The 19,436-nt window shown below is 41.1% G+C and overlaps 1 protein-coding gene across 4 annotated transcripts in view; it reads right to left on the reverse strand.

Annotated features, from left to right (window-relative positions):
- Window positions 1–18,856, reverse strand: part of WASF3 (WASP family member 3) — a 64,254-nt gene extending 45,398 nt beyond the window's left edge. For all 4 annotated transcript variants that reach the window (XM_031504457.2, XM_021542013.3, XM_021542010.3 and 1 more), the window contains exons 1-2: window positions 18,754–18,856; window positions 26–116 (exon numbers count right to left, since the gene is read on the reverse strand). The gene's annotated coding sequence lies outside the window, so the exon portion shown is untranslated. The remainder of the gene's footprint in view (window positions 1–25; window positions 117–18,753) is intronic.
- Between the last annotated feature and the right edge of the window lie 580 nt (window positions 18,857–19,436).

Here is a 19,436-nt window from a genome sequence, read left to right on the forward strand (position 1 = left end):
GCAAGAGCTCTCTTGAACAACTTACCATTTAAAAAGGAGCGTGGAATATCAATACTATTTACTTGTTTGAGAAGACAGCTGTTCTCTAACTTCCTGGCATACTCAGGTGGCTTCTTCTGCAAACAAAGACAAATCTTAGTCTTTCAGTATCAGAGTAATTAAAAATATGCATTAAAAGTGGGGTTCAGTTCAGTGATCAGCTAAAAAAAAACTTAGTAAAATATGCATGAGTAGATTCCAGACAGTTTTAACCATTTTGTACTAAATATTTCATGATACAGCTTAATTTTTTTTCAATGTAACAAAATAGCTTGTATTATTTTATAATCCATTTTTAAACAGAAATAGCAGAGAAAATAACATTTACCCACTTGAAGACTGTGGGGATGGAAAAGTGACGTAACAACCTACAGTAATGCACAATAAAGCAGCAGTCTTAAATCCCTCTGAGATTCTTCACAGCAAATAAAATATTACTGAACAGTAACCCATTAAAACAGACTAAAAAAAAGCTATGGGAATCTTTTGCAAAAATTATGTAGTGAGATGTTTCCATGAAAATATTACAGTTCCTAGCATCAAGAGAACATTGTGACTTATAGATCAGCATTTAGTCATATACTGACTTTTTATAAATTAAGGTTTTTTGTAGTTAAGATATTAATGTCCTTTCTGCAATAAATATATAAAAATTCTCTAACACAGATCACTTGCTTAGAGGAGGCTGATACTATTACCAGAATTTTAAAGAGGTGCTACTATGCATTTTTTTTGCCTAATATTTCACACAATTAAAGTTTACAAGAGGAAAAAACTTCTCTATCTCAAGAAGGCAATTATAAACCATGATGTATAAGAAAGACAAAGCATCTAGAAGAGCAAGACACTTGAAGTCACCATACAGATGTCTCAAAGGCAAGACAGCAGTGTCCTGCTTGCTCTCTGTCACCACCTGCCTTACTCACATTGCTTCATCCTCCCTCAGAATACCAGAGCTTTGAGGTGCCTAGATCTTGATTCCACTAAGCACTGGTGCAGTAACCACCTATTCCAAATAAAATATTGTCCTCTAGTTAACCTGCTCAGCAATCTACCAGTTTGCCAAGGTCTTGGTCCTCGCTTAAGTGTTTATGTGCTTAGAGAAAAATTAAAAAGACACCTTATAAAGGCTCACATACATACAACTCATTCATGTTCCCATTACCAGGACAGATGTACTATATGGGGAAAGCTATTTGCCTAAGGCAACATAAGATGGACATGGACCTGCTGAAGGGATTCCAGGAAGGCCACAATGACTATTAGAGGGGCTAGACCACCATGTCCTATGAAGACAAAATCCTGGACAAGAGAAGGCTCCAGGAAGATCTTACAGCAACTTCCAGTACCAAGAGGAGACCAACAAGAGCACTAGAGATGGACTTTTCACAAGGACATGTAATGAAAAGACAAGAGGGAATGGCTTTAAACTGAAAGAGGGTATATTTAGGTTATATAGTGGAAAGAAATTCTTCACTGTGAGAGTGGCAAGACACTAGAATGCGCTGCCCAGAGAAGTTTTGGAAGTGCTCAAGGCCAGCTTGGATGGGGCTTTGAGCAACCTGGCTTAGGGGGAAGTGCTCTGCCCATGGCAATGGCATTGGAACTAGATGCTCTTTACGATTCCTTCCAACCCAGGCCTTTCTGTGATTCTGTGACTTCAACCAGCAGTGATTTAAGTATGCCTGTGGCTCAAGAAACAATAAATCTACTTTGCAGCAAACAGCACTACATTAAAAACACTACAGAACAGACATCGTAGAGCACTTCTAGTACAAGGCAACTTGAACTTCTTATAGATTTTAAACCCTCTAGTACTATCACGGTGTCTGAGAATATATTTACACATTATGCTATCCTCAGCAGCAAAGGCACTTTAGGAAGTTCTCAGTTCCCCACAGGAGTGACAAGCTTTTGTCCACATGCTGCAGTTTGTTTCCATCATTTACATTTACAGGTTGTCTGCAGTGTTGCACTACATAAATAGGATCCCTGAATCCATTTTCTGATGAACTCCTCACTCAGATCAATACAGAACCTATACAGGGATGGAAAGAAAGCTGAGAACTTCCACCTCTGAAAATAAAACTCAGTTTTCACAGTGAAAATCAAATCGACTATCTGGACATGTATTTCAGTCTAAATCCTTATCTGGCTAAATGAAAACATCAAGATGTGGTCAATGTCAAGAAGTTTTATCTTTTTTTTTTTGTTTTGTTTTGCAATCAGATTTTTGATTTTTTTTTTTTTTTAAGTAGAACATTGAAAAAGGCCCGGGATAAGCCAGAGACAAAATGTTGGATTCTCTATGTGTTCCACATTTAAGACACGTAGCTATGATAAAAACATCAGATACAGGAAGGAAAATATGTTTTGGTACATCACTAACAGTCCAGCAATACCTATCTACTACCCAACTGTGAAAACACACACAGTCCGTTTTGAATGGATTCTTTCTTTCCCATGAAATCTCTAAGAGGGAAAAAAAAAAAAAAACAAACAAAACAAAAACAACAAAAGCCATTATAAAAGGATTCTTACTCATTATCAAGAACAACGCTGACTCCTCTGCCAAGTGCCTCATTTGACGCATTCACGGACTAAATTACAGGAAGTACTAAACAGTTTCAACAGGATAAAAATTTAGACAAGCAGAATGTGTAACACAATGTATAAGAAATTTATATCCAGCTGAATTTTGTTTAAAATCAATGGTTTAAAGCTCTTTAAACAAAACTCCTAGAAATGAGGATATTATAGACAAGCAATTTGAAGAACAAGCTATATGGCACACAGAGGATTACCTCAGAAATCCACAGAAAAAAAACAAAGGATTTAATGCAAGACATAACTTTTACATAGATTGAGGATTAAAAGTACCCAAATGGCAGGTCATCATGAAAATGGTGAAAAAAGGATTTTATTTTGAAGTCTGCTTTCTGGGGTCAGGGAGAAGGTTTTTAATACATGTTTTCATATATGGAGACCCAAAGCTTACCACTATAGTTTCAATTCAAGTGCATATACACAAAAAAGGAAGTGGTTTAAAACTTCAGTACTGGTTTGCCTTGTTAAATTTGTGTATGTATTCTATCTTAAAAGCATGAAATTCAATCTTGGAAGCTACTGTAACTCTGCAACACACATTTGGAAAATCCAGACAGGTTCTGAAATCTTCAAAGAGTAGAACCATACATCAATTCGTGGTTAGGTCCCCCCTGATCTTAAGTACTTCCACAGTGGGACAGAAGCTTTTTCTGTAAAAGAGCCATACAATCAACTACTCTAAACTGAGGGGCCTCTAAGTAGCAACTTTCATAAGATTGATCAAGACAACTCAAAAGTTTCTTATCTTTAAACTAGACTATCTTTAAATCTCTAAACTAGATTGTTCCATATGCCAGTCTTAAATTTGAGTACAGAACAGGAGCAGCATAAAGACATGGCAACTCCTGTTTTCCAGGTGGTCTTTAATTAAAGATTCACTTGTTGTCCAATCCATGAGCCACTGCAGCATCCAGAAAATTACTTGGGATAAATACTGTCCTTGGAGTGCAGAGAGCAATCTGCCCTTTGACAAGCCCTCAAGGGATAATTTCCTACTCTGCATCTTCTTGAGAACCACTCCGACAGTCAGACTTAAGTCACCACACCCAGTGTGTCCTTTGCCACCAATTCCTTCCAAAGAACAAACAAGTTCAAGTTCTTGAAATTTTTCTTCAGTACACAGGCAGATAAAGTAAAAAAAAAAAAAATCCAACCTGTGTGGAGTACCTGGTGTCTCTTTTATTCCATTTCACTTGCTGGATTATGGTACAAATACTCACTGCTTGAGTATAGCAGTCCTTCAGTACTGGACAGAGGAAACCCACCTCAACAGCAGGTTTGCAAAATCCTGAACATCCTGTGGAATTTATCTGAGGTTAAACATTTGATCTTCATAGATTTTGCAAGCCCAAAAAGCCTAAAGCCAGCCAGTAACAGGAGTTTTTTCTGGTAAGAAGCATGACGAGCCCTACATCTATCACCTCTTTGGTGTCTCCACAAGAGGCTTGCCCAGCACTACGCTCTCTTCTTATGGTCAGCACTGACTCTTTACTGCAAATGAAGTCAAACAAAGATTATACCAAAAATTACTAGTACCAACCACAAGAGACAGGAAGTAGCTCTCTTGTCTTTCATCAAAAAAGAGAGGGTTCTTCCACCACCAGGAAAGACAAAAGGCCAATATCTCCGAAAAGGAACAGATTTCAGATGGGATATCAATATCAAAATGTTTTCAAACACTTGAAAAGGTTTGCTGGCAGCATTCACCATCCTTAAATTCTTCACAGATAACAACTTAATATCACAGTACAAGTCTTCTGTACTATCAGCCTGCTCCTTCTCCCAACACAGCCCTGCACTCTTCTCCAGAAGGTCAGAGTACACATCTTTGCAGAACAGCAAAGAGCTCCCTTCTAGCTCCACTCCTAGCCTCTAGAGACATCTCCCTAGTGCTTCACAAAAGGAATGCTGATGACTTTACTCAAGTGGATCCCCACTCTCATATAACACTAAAAATGGGTCATCCTCTGCAGACAGCATCTCTAATTTCAGTTGTTACCTACCCAGCACTACACAGCACAGCCTTTAATTAGTAATATTTAAGAATATTTTTCTTGAAATAGAAATGTCCCTTAAATTGTACTTTCTGGAGCAATCAACCTCACTTCTTGTTGCTAGCAGGCACTGCTAAAAAGCATGAGCATCTAGACAGATGCTTTGTATAAGTACTCCAGACAGAAAACCTGTGGGGTTATTAAGGGGATTAGTTCAAGGCTAGGTAACGTGATTTTCAAGTTAAATGCTCCATTAAAGTACCTGAATTTGGTGACAAAATCAATCCAAGAAATATTGTCAGGTCATTAACAGACAACATTCAAATCAAGTATCAGATTTCATCTTGTGCTGAACAAAACTTAATATTTCCTTTACTCATATGTCTCCAGAAGTAATAAAGGGTAATGCAGGTTGTACTCTACAGTTTCATAATGTTAGAGAGAAGTGGCAGAGTAAGGGAAGCATGAATCAGCACAGGCCACAGAACCCTGCTGAAAAGCATTAGCCAAAAATACCTTATATACACACACAAACCACAAATGAGACACCTCAAGATTGAGAAATGAAATCTAGTAGGTTTCAGAATGTCCAGGAAAAAAAGAAATTAAACTGAACTGATGTGGTTTTTAAAAAGGGGAAAAAACACCACACCAGTAAGGAAGTGCAACAGGGAAGGAGGCAGCATCAAGGTCCTACTAAAACGACTCAGCACTGCTGGAACTGACAGCCAACTTCAATGCCATGGAATCAAAATTATGCAGATGGTCACAGCCTGGATCAAGCAAGCAGCTGCCCTCTCTAGCACAACCCATTCACGCCCAAGATATAATTTTACATCTGGATCTAGCTGAAAGCAACAACTCACATCACTCCATGGCTAATTCCCCCACATCTTGGTGGTGAAAGAGAAATGAAAAAAACATAAGAGCACTCAGGTTTAATGTTCAGAGAATCCTTCACCCTAGCAGACAGAATAATGCTTTGGGAACTAGAGCTGGGTAGATACATGGAAAAATTTCACCTTCCCTGTTATTATGTCCTCCTAAGAGGCCACATCCTTTGTCAAAAAAACACAACTGAGATATGAAGCTTGTTTCTATTGGAAACTGCTTTATGATCCCTTAAAATTGCCTTTTAAAGTACATAAATAGCAAGAGGTCTAAAGCAAACCAGTGGCTTGTGGGAGATAATTAAGTGACTGCTAGGGATAAATTAAAAAGAATGGCATTCAGTGGTTTTTTTTGTTTTTTTTTTTTTTTTTTTACAGAATGGCTTAGGTTGGAAGTGACTTCAATGATCATCTTGTTCCAAACCTCCTGCCATGGGCGGAGACACCTTCCACTATCCCAGGCTCCTCAGAGCCATCTGGCCTTGAACACTTCCAGGGATGCGGAATCCACAACACCTCTGGGCAACTTGTTCCAGTGCTTCATCATCCTCTGAGTAAAGAACATCTTCCTATCTACTCTCAGCATAAAGCCATTACTTCTTGTCCTGTCACAAAAAGCCTTCTCTTTCCCAGGCTGAACAGCCCCAGCTCTCTGAGCCTGTGTTCAACGGAGATGTGGTACAGCCCTCTGATTATTTTCATGGTCTTCCTTGGGATTTGCTCCAACACGTCCACATCCTTCTTAGGCTGGGGGCCTCAGAACTGGATGCAGCACTGCAGGTGGGATCTCACAAGAGCAAAGCAAAAGTCGAAAATCGCCTCCCTCAACCTGCTGGTCAGGTTGCGTCAGTCACAATACTCATGGACTTGGGGCTGCCCAGTCCCAAGTTGGAAGACCATGAGTGTGGGAAGAGTGAGCTTCCACTTGTTGACACTGAAATTCTAAGGGACCAGCTGTATCAGCTGAATATTTCCAGTTCCGTGGGGAATTATGGGATTCATCCCAGAGTTCTGAAGGAGCCAGTGGATGCTTCAGCAGCACCCCTGTCCATCATCTACCAAAAGTCTTCAGAGTTGAGAGAGGTCTCTGTGGATCAAGATCTAGTTTTACTCCAATTTACAAGAAGGATATGAAGGAAGAGCCAAGAAACTACAGACTTATTAATGTAGCCTCAGCTCTTGGAAAAATTATGGAAGATTATACTGGGTAATACTGAAAGGCATTTAAAGAATAATGCAATTATCAGGCACAGTCAATATGGTTTCACAAAAGGAAAGCCATAACTAATAAACTTATTTGGTAACCTTTTCCAATAAGGTCACACATGTAGTAGATGAAGGGAAGGCAGCAGATGCCTTTTTCTGGATTTTTAGGAAAGCTTTTGCTACTCTCACAGCATCCTTCTGGACAAGATGTCCAGCTGCAGGACAAGTGGGTTCGTGGTTTGCTGGGTAAAAGACTGGCTGAAGGGCAGAGCTCAAAAGGCTGTAAAGTGAAGGGGGCCACATCGAGCTGGTGACTGCTCCCCAGCAGTGCTCGTCAACTCCAGGGCCAGTCCTGTTCCTGCCCTTCCCAACAATCTGGATGCAGGAGTGCAGTGCACCATTACTGAGTTTGCCAGTGATACCAAACTGGGAGGTGCTTCTGGCTTTCGTGAGGAACAGGGGGCTCTGCATAGATTGGAACACTGGGCTATGATTTATACCATGAAATTTGACAAGTCCAAATGTCACACTGTGCACCTGGGACAAAGTAATGCCAGACACAAGTATAAACTGGGAGAGAGAGGGATCTGGATTACACAGTAGAAGCTCAGACTGAGTCAGCAGTGAGCCCAGGCACACAAGAGGTCAAACCCCATCCCAACATGCATCAACTAGCATCACCAGCCAGGCAAAAGAGGAGATTTTCCTGCTGCATTCAGTGTTGCAGTGGCCACACCTCAAGGACTGTCTACTATTCTCAGCTGCACAATTTATGAAGGTTGTGAAAGTGCTTGAATGTATCCAGAGAGGCTCAACAAAGCTGGAGAGGGGCCTGTGAGGAAAAGCCCTGTAATGAGTGGCTGAGGACTTGGGGTTTCTCTAGTTTGGAGAAAAGAGAGGCTGAGTGTGACCTTATTGCTCTTCACAGCTTCCCAAGGAAGGGATGTGAAAAAGAGAAGTACTGAGCTCTGCTCCTTGGGACCCAGTGATAGGATACATGGGAATGGCTCAAAGCTGCAGCAGGGCAGGTTCAGGCTGGACAGTAGGAAGTGTTTCATCACCAAGGGAGGGGTCACACACTCAAACAGGCTTTCTAGAGAGCTGGTTGATGCCTCAAACCCTGACAGCATTTAAGAGGCATTTGAACAATGTCCCTAATGACATGCTTTAACTTTTGGTCAGCCCTGAAGCAGTCAGGCAGTTGGACTGGACAATGGCTGTAGGTGCCTTCCAATTGAAATACTCTGTTCTCATAAACAGCTCTCTCATATGCACACAGTTAGGTATGCATGTGGCCAATGCTATAGTTATTTCCTTTATAAAGCCTTGTGTACCTACAAGTATACATAAAACCAGTATGTTTTATCTCTAGGAAGGTATTTGTAAAAAGTGTGGGGTTTTCCCTCAATTTTGAAGTTTCAAAAACCATATAATTTGTTTTCAAACAGACAGAGGTATCACAGATTAATCATTAAAGAGTCACAACTTATAAAATTAAAACTCAATGCAATTCAACAGTTAATGACTCCTTACAGCTGACCTATGGGGTTCAATCAAGGACATTATGTAAAGAAATAAGGTGAGTGAGAAGGGAAGGACAGAAATTAAAGCATTTTAACAGGTGAAACTTATGTATTGAATTATTCCTTATTTCATCCCAGCTAAAAAGCTGCTCTTGAAAGAAACTGGCATACTTTAGCATTAGCTACATGGTTCAGGTCTATCCCAATTTCTCTAGGGTTTTTTCCCTCCCTCCTCCTGTTTTTAAAGGGCCGGATGCAACAGACAGTTTTGTTTGTTTCTTTTGGGTCTTTTTTGTTATAAACATTTTTATTTACAAGCCAGTTAAACTAAAGCAGTTTTGCATGGATCTGTGACCTCAAATCTCACTCAATGTAGAGGAGCTTAGAAGTTTAGGAAGATCAAACAAATCACCAGAAATCCAAAAGTATGTGAAATAAAGTCCACTTTTTCTTTTGAAAAGATGGCTGAAGTGGCTCAAAACAAGTATGCCTGCTGATACCATGGGATTTTTATGGTTTTAATTAAGACCTGTTTTCATAAAAAGGAATTTTAAAATACTTTTTTAATATGGGTAATGAAAAATATCGACTTCATTATCCTAATCACATAACCCATCCAGGTCATCTACCATCCGATTCAACACCACACAGTTGATACTAACTAAAGAGACTAATTTTACCTGTTCCCACTACATATTCCCATAAATTCAATAAATCTTATCCTTCAGATTACTTCACTATGATGTTCACAGCCACATGTAGTATTTTCTGCTGGGGGTGAGGAAGAAGAGGCAGTCAGCTGCCACAAACATAGAATCTTACAAAGTAATTTACATTAACAGATTTAGAAACAATAACTAAGATATGATGTGACCATAAAGAAAACCTAAATTACTTAATACATACAATATATACATCTCAGATATCTCCATAATAATGTGATGCAGATAAATTATCCTGTTCTGGATTGGTTTCTTGTATGCATCCCTTCCTCAGTCTTCCAACAACCAGAAAATATCAATTTCAATTTTGCCTTCCTCTATTAACATTTTGAAATCTATAAATAATTTAGATTTTCAATAATTAAATGCAGATTTGCATCATGTAGGACCCAAAATATCTTGACTTTTGGGAAAAAAAATAAACATTTAATGTGGCAACTGGTTGCTGAAATACATAGGCTGCCAATAAACATGCAAGAACATTTTTTTAATTTGAAAAGCAGCTATTTTGTTTAACCCTATGTAGGCAGGAGTGGAGACAGAGGAAAGAAGGCCTGCCATATCCCAGGGCAATGCCATGGCTGCCCAGGCAGCAGCTGACAGCTCCAGAGAAATGTGTGGCTTACATTCAGAATGTAAGCAACAATATTCTGGATATTATTGACCACTTCATTCTGGGATGGGGAGAGAACACCCAGCACAGCTTCAAATCCACCTTTTTCCAGCTCCATATAAAAAAAGCAGAAACCACACAATGCTTTGAAGAGTAACAACTCTACTTGCCAGAGGGCAGGGCCAGAGCTGTGACACGTGGCTTCCTCTTTCCCTCTTTACTTAACAACCGCTTGGTGCTGGCAAAAGAGCAGTAGAGGAATAAAATACAACCAAACGGGGAGGCTCAATTAAAACTACTGATACGCAGTGGATTAAGCTTTTGTTCAAAGAGCACCAGCACATGCACTGCAGATGGGTAGAAGGTTGCGAGTAAAGCCACACCAGATGCAGAATTTGATGCCTTTACTCTTCTACCACACCTGACCTCAGTTTGAAATGCTCATGTAGCTCTTCAGACGTGACTTCTATGACCAACAAATGCTCAGGAGGTGTAAGCACCACAATCATTTGAGCTGACCATTTATATTATTACAGGTTGTGAAACCTCTGGCAAATTCTGCATCAAGTACAATGAACTAAGATCAGCCAAGACGACAAGGAACCTTGTTTGTTTGGGGGTTTTGGTTGATGTTTGGGGTTTGTTGTTTTGTTTCAGAGCCTCCTTCATGAAGTACCACTTAAAACTATCATCTGATCACAAATAATATTCCTTCTGCACAGTGCAGATGAATACAGGCTTTGTTATTTTAGAAAACCTTGCTGCAGATTACCATGGGAATCACACTATTTTTAAAAGAGGTAAGTGCCCCCAACACTTTCAAGATCCTGTGTTTTCACAACTACCTCATTTTCAAATATAACAACAGTATAGAGATATTTTGCCCTTGAAGAGTAGCCTATTACCAAGTTAACATGTAAATAAGTCTGTTCTGCAACAAAACTGCTTCTTATGAGCCAGCTGTTCCACAGGTCATGTTCTCTTATATGCAGAATCACCAAAAGTTGTTTCAAGTCTACAATAAAACATACTGCTTAAGGTTCCCACTTTGGCCAAGTTTGTTATTCTTTTAACACCCAATAAGAATCTGATTTAAATCAAGTCCTACGTGCTTTGAACAAGAAAAGAGGATGAATACTTCATCATACACCTGCAGAAATGAGCAAAAAAAGTTACGGAAGGCATATTTCAGAGAACACTACTAATACAATGCAAATTAACTAATCCACAGTGGAATTCAATTATTTCTACAGTCTTATCTTCCTACAGTTACATTTATTTTAGTACTTTGTTCAAAGTGGATTTAGAAGCCTCAAAAATACACTTCTGACAAAAGAACACTTGTCCTTCAAGCTTCATATTTCAGACAAGCTTTTGTTTGAAGGTTTCCTCCATATTTTAGCTCTAAAATACCAGGTTAAACATCTTAAAGAGATTATAACAACTCTCAGTAACCCTCAATTAAATTCACTAGTTTTATTCCTCTAGATTCAACACCCATACTTCTCGCCCTCACAGTTCAATCTCCCTGATGTTTCCCACCCAGTGCTAAAGCAAGTAGTTTTGCTTCTTTCTCAGCCTATCCCTATAACTGAATGAACCTAGACAAACTTCTTTGAGTAACCCGGACTGCTCTATGCTGCGTTTATTGTTCTGTGATGAGGCATGAAGGCAGTTATCTTTGACCAACAAATCAAAGCTGTTCACTATTTAGACTGTCATCTTAGGTTCACAAAACCGAATTCAGTATACTTTATAATGCTTTGTATTCAAAACCATTAACAGCAGTAATTCCACCAAGATGAATAGTAGCGGGGATACATGAACTACAGATTTAGTCACAGGTCTTTCAGTTAACATCACCATTACCAAAGTATAAAATAAGGCTACATTTTTTATCTTAACATTTAAGTTTGCTTTAAAAAACTTGATTATTACAGGCTGCCTATGTGCTTCTCTAACTTCCTCAGCACACTTGGCTGAGAAAAACACTTGCCAAGCTTGGATTAGCATTTAGCAGCTTTGAGGCTAGCTGTGCTTGTTGTTTCAACCTTGACAATCAACTGTATGGACACACTATTATATTTAAGCTTCCAGAAGCATTTAACATTTGATTCTGGTGAAAATACAGTTCTACTATATGTTTTGAAAATAAAATCACTTTTTCCTCTTTTGGAAGCCTATGATGATGCCAAACATATGCTTGTTTTCCAAACAACAACTGTTTAAAAGAAAGAAAACTCTTTCTGATGTTCCTGCCAAAACCAATATTCTGTGGCTTAAAGAAATCTGATAGTAAGCAGTTCACTCAGCTAAGGGAAGAAGGCTTTATATTTGGCAAGGATTTACACTTCATGTCTTCCATCTACTTCCCTCTATTTTAAATTTTTTCAGGGATGCACGTGGCAACTGGGAAGGGTTTTCATGGTTTTTGTTGGGGTTTGGTTTTTTTTACATCTCCAAGTATTTCATTCTCTAAAAATAAGGCATCTAGAAATCACACAAAACAGAAGTTCATCATAATGTTTGTCTTTTTTACAGGGAATACTAGGATATATAAGTGAGTTTCAAAGGGAAGTAAAAGATTTCAGAAAAAATGCATGAGCGAGAGTTTGCAGCAAGAGGAACAGAAAATGCAGATGAGGAAGTGGCACAAAAAACATTTAACAGCTTCATTTTAAAGCATGGAACAGGGGGAGAAGGCAATGAATTTGGGGTTTCAGCAGTCATTGTCACAGGCAGCAGTAATACATACTACATACCCACTAAAGGTAGTTATTTCACTGCTGCCTCAATAGTTTCAGATTAAGAGAAAAAATGGCTAACATACAGATTGGAGTACATATTATATAAGATTTATTTCTGTACATCTCAGAAAGCCAGAGGTTTAAGATGAGGGTTCAGTCTGCTACAATATTTGACTCTGTCCTTCATTAGTAATGCACAGAAATAGTAACTGGACCAATTTACTAAATAACATAAAATATTTAATCCATTCCAAGCAGCTAAGACAATAGAAATTCTGAAATTCTCCCCAGCTGTGGAGTATTACCTGTCTCTCCCCAATTTTTGCAAGCAGAGTTCTAAATCACATTGAACAGAACCTTGCCATCACCATCCAAGATACAGGAATTACTGAAGACTGCTAAACCTGCTCCAGCATCAAGCCAACTTAGTCAGACAGTGCTTCAGCCAGCTGTGTGACCAAGCATGACAGCAAGCTGCAGGTCCACACCAGCTTCAAAGCCCTCAGAATTGTCAGTACAGCAACCAGAACAACACCTCACAAAGCACACAACTTCTCTGGTGAGATGGCAACTACTCTAGAAAAAATATCAGAATCCCAATGGTGCTACATTAGTATTTCAGATGCAGCTATTTTGGGATGATTAAGAATCCTTAACATTAAGACCTTAACCACTTCTTAGTACATCAACATGGAAGCTTCACTTGTCCTTACCAGTGCAAATCCAGTACAGAAATTCAGCAACTAGACATGAAGGTCTGTCTTTACAGCATGAATAGCTTGAGCTATAACTAGGTGTAGCTCCTAATGTTCACTATGTGCTTGTGTAAACCCACCCTGAATCAAAGGATACCTGAAATTTCATCATAGTCTGCAAGAGCATGAGCAGTGCTTGATGACAGAGGCAAATGTTATAATAACTACACTTCATGTGAGGGCTGAAAGATTATACCTCAGTGTGTTCTCAGGCACTCCTCTGGAAGGCATTTGCACCTCCTCCCTTCAACCTTCAGGTATATCCCGCTTACCATGCCCAAGCTTCACAACTCTTTATTAGTTATAAACATACAAGTGAGTGCTACAGTGAACACGTACAAGACATGTAGGATTTGAAGGGAAAGCATCAAGAAAAGCAAGCTGGCTGAGCAGGAGGAGACAAGATCTCCTCCATCTAGGGAAAAGAAAAAAAGAAGCTGCTGAAATGCTAGTTCCTGGTTCCTTCTGCCAAAAGAATGGATAGAAAGCACATGGCTTGCACATCTGCTTGTCTAGCAATGCAAATACCCTTCTCCTACTATTCAGTTAAATAACCTGACACTAACCAAAGCACTTGTATATCTGTACCAAGATGTCCTCTTTAAATATGACTTCAGATTTACCTGCAGCTCCATTCCAGCTCAAATTGGCATGCAGAGATGAGAAAAAACTTCAATATTCTGTGTGCAAAAAACATTGATACAAGAGTGTCTTCAAATTCAGCATGAAATCAAAAGCTTCATTTCAAGTGATGTATTCTTGTCCATGCTTGCAGCTGTTTAAGCATTCAAAGCAGCAGCCAAGCTTCATAAAGAAAAACACTACTTTCCCAGGAAATAACTCTGCAGTAAATCTGTGCTGATATAAGTTCCAGAGATTTCAACATTCTATAGAAAACTCATCAGCAAGACCTAACTGCTACAGAGAAACAAACTAAAAAGCCACATTGCCACTAAAGCCCCCCTTCTAATTCACAAGTTCAAACTTCATTTATCCATTCGCATGTAATGAGGCAGAAGAACTTCTCAAAGAAGTGTTTCCAAAGGCTGTTTGAAGTTCCAAAATAAAACAAGCTCTGCAGGCCTTGTCTTCTAGCACATTAGTCCCCACAGCTGCCTGTTGATATGTTAGGACAGCACCAAGACCATAGCAGATAAATGGTTTTCTTCGGCATCACTCGATACTGACCTTTTCAACTGTGGGATTTCAAAACCAACCTCAAGAAATCAATTCCAACGTTCAGTGGATACTGTTAACATGTTTTGATGTATCATGCATCATCCATTACATACACAAGCAAAGTAGTTTGCCACTGTGAATTATGCCCAAGAAACCTGGGACCCATCAGCTGAAGTACTGAATAACAGTAATTTTTTCTGCTTCTAAAACATATACTTGAAAACATAAATCAGTTGAAGCATACAAGTGGCACGAGGATAATGAATACTCAAAACCAATATATTTAATAAATGAAGCACATTATGCTTTACACTCAGTAAAAGCACACTGTTGCCTATCACTGAATTTGGCTATCAAAACTCTGTTAGAATAAAGAGATTATATTTCTTAGATAGGAAGGGGCTCCAAGAATCTTGAAGGAGTAACTAAAATTCTACTGAATTGAGAGGTCCACAAAAAAAAAAAAATCCCCATACATTCTGGCTCATCTCTAGAGGCAGAAAACGCCACCAGTTCAATAGCAGAACATTTCAGTATGTGAAAGGAAAAACTAATTTACAACATGTTGAAATTCCAGACACCTATAAATCCTTAACAATCCTTAGCAAACCAACAAATATTTACCATACTTAGAAGGCTTCAAAATAATTCTCCAGCTACCTCACCTGCCAAAAATGAAGAAATCAAAGATAAGCTCCAAGTTTGCAGATTAAATCAGCACAAAGGCTGCCATTTTGATCTCCAGCTGTTTGTACAAATTTCTTAATTTCTTCCAAAGCATTTTGATTCTTCTTGTGGCAGAACAAATTCCATCCATCAATAGCTAAAAATATTTCAGTTATTTGAATTTTCAAAACAGAGGTGAAAAACACCTGTGCTTTACTAGTTAAGAAAACAACCCAATGCAACATTTCAACAGCTTTTATCAAAGGTTTGCTTAGATCTAAATAATAGTTAAATGTGAAGGAAAACATTTGGTTAAAATATAACAAATAATTCTGGTGTAACTTGAGGTTATTATCATTATTACCCCTAAAGGCAGACTAAGTTCTAAGGAGAGAACATAAGTGCTATGGCAGTTCTGCAACAGAGCTAAGGGTCAAGATGCTTCAATTTAATTCTCGGTCAATACACTAATTTTTCTTAGATTACAGGTATTCTGTACATGAGCCTTCCATACAGAGAAGTTAACAGTCACCCTCTACCTTTCAAGAGAATAAACAGTGACAGCCTGCAACTCATCACATTGCTTGTACAGGGAAGCTTCCAAAGGCAAAGTACAGTTATATCCTGCACTGGAAGACATTTGTAATCTGATCCTATCAATGATCTCCATATACTACATGCCATTAAGATTAGAGAACTAAGAAATTAGCCTGACAAAACCAATTGCTCCTCATCAGGACTGTATACTAATGTATTCTGCTATTGAGGTAATTAACAAAACCTAGCATCATAACCCACTGGGCATGCACTGCCTGGTGAGTAACTTATACCAGTAATGCAATTCATGTGATATACTGCTTGTGGCTCAGGATCCTATGCAAGCAAAAATAAAAAACAAGTTAAAGGTAATGACCACAACTTGTCTAATAATTTTAACTGGAGGCACACATGAACCAGGAAGTAATAACACATCTCATTTGAACTGAAAAGTCCAAGAAGAGTTGTGTTATACAACCTGTATTAGACTTCAGTGCAGTTACAAGACAACAATAAGTACACATCAGCTAAAGACAGGCCTGCAAGAACAGAATCAAATTACCTGCAGCAGTATTTTTTGCTCCTTCCTCACACAAAGCAGTCAAGAGAACTCCAGAAGACAGAGCTCTGAGACTGCTCAAAAGAACGAAGAGTACTTTGTTATGTGACTGTTCATGCAGGAAGTTTAATAAGAAAACAAAGACCTGCAAATTCATGAAAGCTAATTCACATCCAAGTGACACTGATACAGTGATGGAAACATTGAACCACCATCAGCTCTTCTGGAGTGCTTCACCAAAGTATCTGCTCTGGTTTGGTTAGCTCTTCAGAAACCCAGTTCTTCTCATCACTGTATAAGGCACTTCAAAACACTATAATCTGTCAGATGATGGCTTTTCTTTCTCTTTCCTCCATACAGCAATACTGCCCACAGACAGTGTTATTCTTGTTTCAGGAAAGTAAATGGCATGTACCTTCTACGAAGTAAATAAACCTGAGCTAAAGTAGGGACACTAAAGAGTAGCTGATGTACAAGTAGTTTATATTGCTACTCTTAAAATCATGATCCCTTGAAGCATGTTTTACAGATAAGCATATACTGGAAAACAAAACAGGTTTATGCTGTTTTAACTATGAAATGTCACATGTTTTATACCATATAAATCAAAAGTGAAGCCACAGTAATTTATTCCTGCTATGAAAATAATTTTTTAAAGCACAAGCAATTCTATTTCTGTAAAGTAATTTTAATACTTCCATGGACAAATAGGAAGATTAACAAAGACTATTCAATTTCTGTAACCATTGAGTATAATCAAGACTATTGTTTCAGTATCTGATAATAATAATGTTTTCTATTTTCTCTTTATTTGAGGAAAATAGCCATGGAAAACGAAAAGAGGGCTGGCTCAATTATACATTATTTCATGTACAACAAAATCTCTGTGTTCACTGCCTAATAACTCCATTCATACTGCCGCTAGCTATATAAACACAAAACTAATCTTCCAGCAAGGGATAGAAAAAGTTTGCTTTGCACAACTCATCCCCAGAATTCAGCTGGAAACAAATCAAGTTTCCACATCACTTAAGGGAAACATAATATGGTCCTAGTCTCAAATGAATAGCTACAGATAAAACATCCTAATTCTTACTAAGAATGACTTGGGGCCCGTGGGCAGTTAACTGTCCTATCTTAGCATTTTTTTTTCTGATGAGAAATTAAAAGGCAAAAAGCTGTAGCATAAAAACTGACAAAGCTCAGTTCCACGGCTTAAACACAGGGTTTAATCTTTAATCACTGAAGTTTGCAAGCAGTGTAACCAGAACTTTCACAGATTTCCAGCTTGAGCACTAGTGGAGCATAATTATTTTGTAACATGTCAACCTCCATGTATTAGAGACCACATAACTTTGCATCTGAACTACAGAGCACTGTAGTGTGGGACAGCCTACAGGAGGATAAGAACTGCAACCTTATTCCATTACTTCATTCCTCTCCAAGTACATTCACTATTAGTTTATGGAAAAAACTGTATCAGCCAAAGTCAAAACAACAGTCTGTCTTCTCTAAATGTTTCTTGATTCCCTATTTGAAGTTTTAAAAAGAAGGCCAGTCTTGCAACCTCCTTATCCCCAGATTTAAAGCTACTTGAAGTTCCTGGCTGCTTTCATAATATGCCCCCGTCTTTTTCTGATTGGAATACCATCCCCTTATTAGCTGCAGTTTACAAAAGAGGCACAAAGAATTACAGCTTTTTCTTAGTCCTGCACAAACAGCACACACACTACACCATTTATCCTTTGAAGCGTTTTCTATCAAGGAATCTCACAACTGTATCCAATAACCCATCACTGAAGTACTGGCCCCACGTCACAGATTACTGCTCAGCCTAAAACTATCAGCCCTTCTCCTGTTATCTGCAGCGATTACTGAACTGTATCAGAAAGAGAATAAACAAAGCATTTCTTAACTGCTTTTAGGTCAGTGTTAGACATTGAGCAGTTGAGATAAATCCCTGTCTTCACACGCCTGCACTCACTCAGACGCCAGGCTTCCTCTCAGGGATACATTTACTTAAGAGACAAGTAGAGAAAAAAAAACATTTAAAAAAACCCAAAACGTGGCGGGGCGGGGAAGGGTTTAAAAGTTCCCGAGCTGTCAAGGACTCCCAGCGCCCTTCGAAGCCAAAGACGATTATTTCTTAAGTACTTTAAGAGCGCTGGACAGCAGAAAGCCTCGGCGGTGCCCCGGCGCGGGGGCCGCTCTCGGGGGGCGAACACGAGCGGGCAACGAGTCCGCGGGCGGGCGGCTCCGGGAACGGGCGCCGTGCTCCCGCCGCCCGAACGGAGCGCTGCGCACAGCACCGGGAACAGTGCGGGGCCCGTCCCGACCCCACGCTCCGAAGCCTCCCCCCGAGAGCGCGGGGGGAAAGGGACCGCTCCGAGGACCGGCGAAGGGCCGAGCCCGGCGGGAGGACTCGGAACAAAGCTGAGGCGGGAGGGCCCGAGGACGGGCAGCTCAGCCCGGGCCGGCGGAGCACAGCCAGCGGCTTCGGAGCCACCCACCGGCGCCCCCGCCGCGGCCGGGAGGAGAAAGGGGCTCCCGCAGGGCAGCGCCGGGATTATCCCCGCCGGCTGAAGCCCGCTGAAAACAGCTGCTCCCCCTCCGCGCTCCTCGCAGGCGGGGAAAGGACCCTCTAAGCGCCGCCGCCCGCCCTCCTGCCCTCCCTGCACGGTAGTTGCGGGGGGCTGGAGCGGAGCCCCGCACCCACCTGGCGCCGCGTTCCGTCCCATCCCGCTCCAGCCGCGGCCGCTCCGGCCGCCGCCGCCTTCGCGGGCTAAGCCGCCGCCGCCCCGCCCCCTCGGCAGCGGGCCCCGCCCCTCACCGCTCTTATGGCTCCTGCCGAGGGGCGGGGCGGAGCCCGCCAATGGGAAGCCGGCCGCGGCGGCGCCGAGCGCTGATCGGCGTGGGCAGCGACCAATGAGAGCGCCGGGGGGGCGGTGTCAGCTGTCAATCAGCGGCCCCTACCTGGGGCTGCCGAGCGGCCGGCCGCGGGGGATGGCGATCCCGTCCCTCCTCCCTCCGTCCTTCATTCCTTCATCCATCCCTCCCTTCAGCCTTTCATTTCTCCCCCGGCCGGCGGGCCCATATCCGCCGCTTCGACCCCTGCCCGCCCCTGCCTGGGTCCCGCCTGGCCCCGTGAGGTCGGCAAGCGCCCAGGGTGCGGCGGCTGCCCCGGGCTCCCTGACGGCCGCCCAGGCCCACGTGCCTCTCGGGAGCAGCCGCCCCTTCCCCCGGTGCCCGAGCCGCCCCTTCCCCGCCCGGCGGCGGGACGGCGGTGCCCGGTCCCTAGCAGTCCCCGAGGCCATCTGGCGCCTCCCCCACGATGCCCGCGGGGTCGCTGCAGTCACCCACCCGCCGCCCCGGTCCCCTTTCTGCCCGCAAGAGACCTCT

The sequence above is a fragment of the Lonchura striata genome, chromosome 2 (assembly GCF_046129695.1).
Source record: "Lonchura striata isolate bLonStr1 chromosome 2, bLonStr1.mat, whole genome shotgun sequence".
Taxonomy (NCBI): domain Eukaryota; kingdom Metazoa; phylum Chordata; class Aves; order Passeriformes; family Estrildidae; genus Lonchura; species Lonchura striata.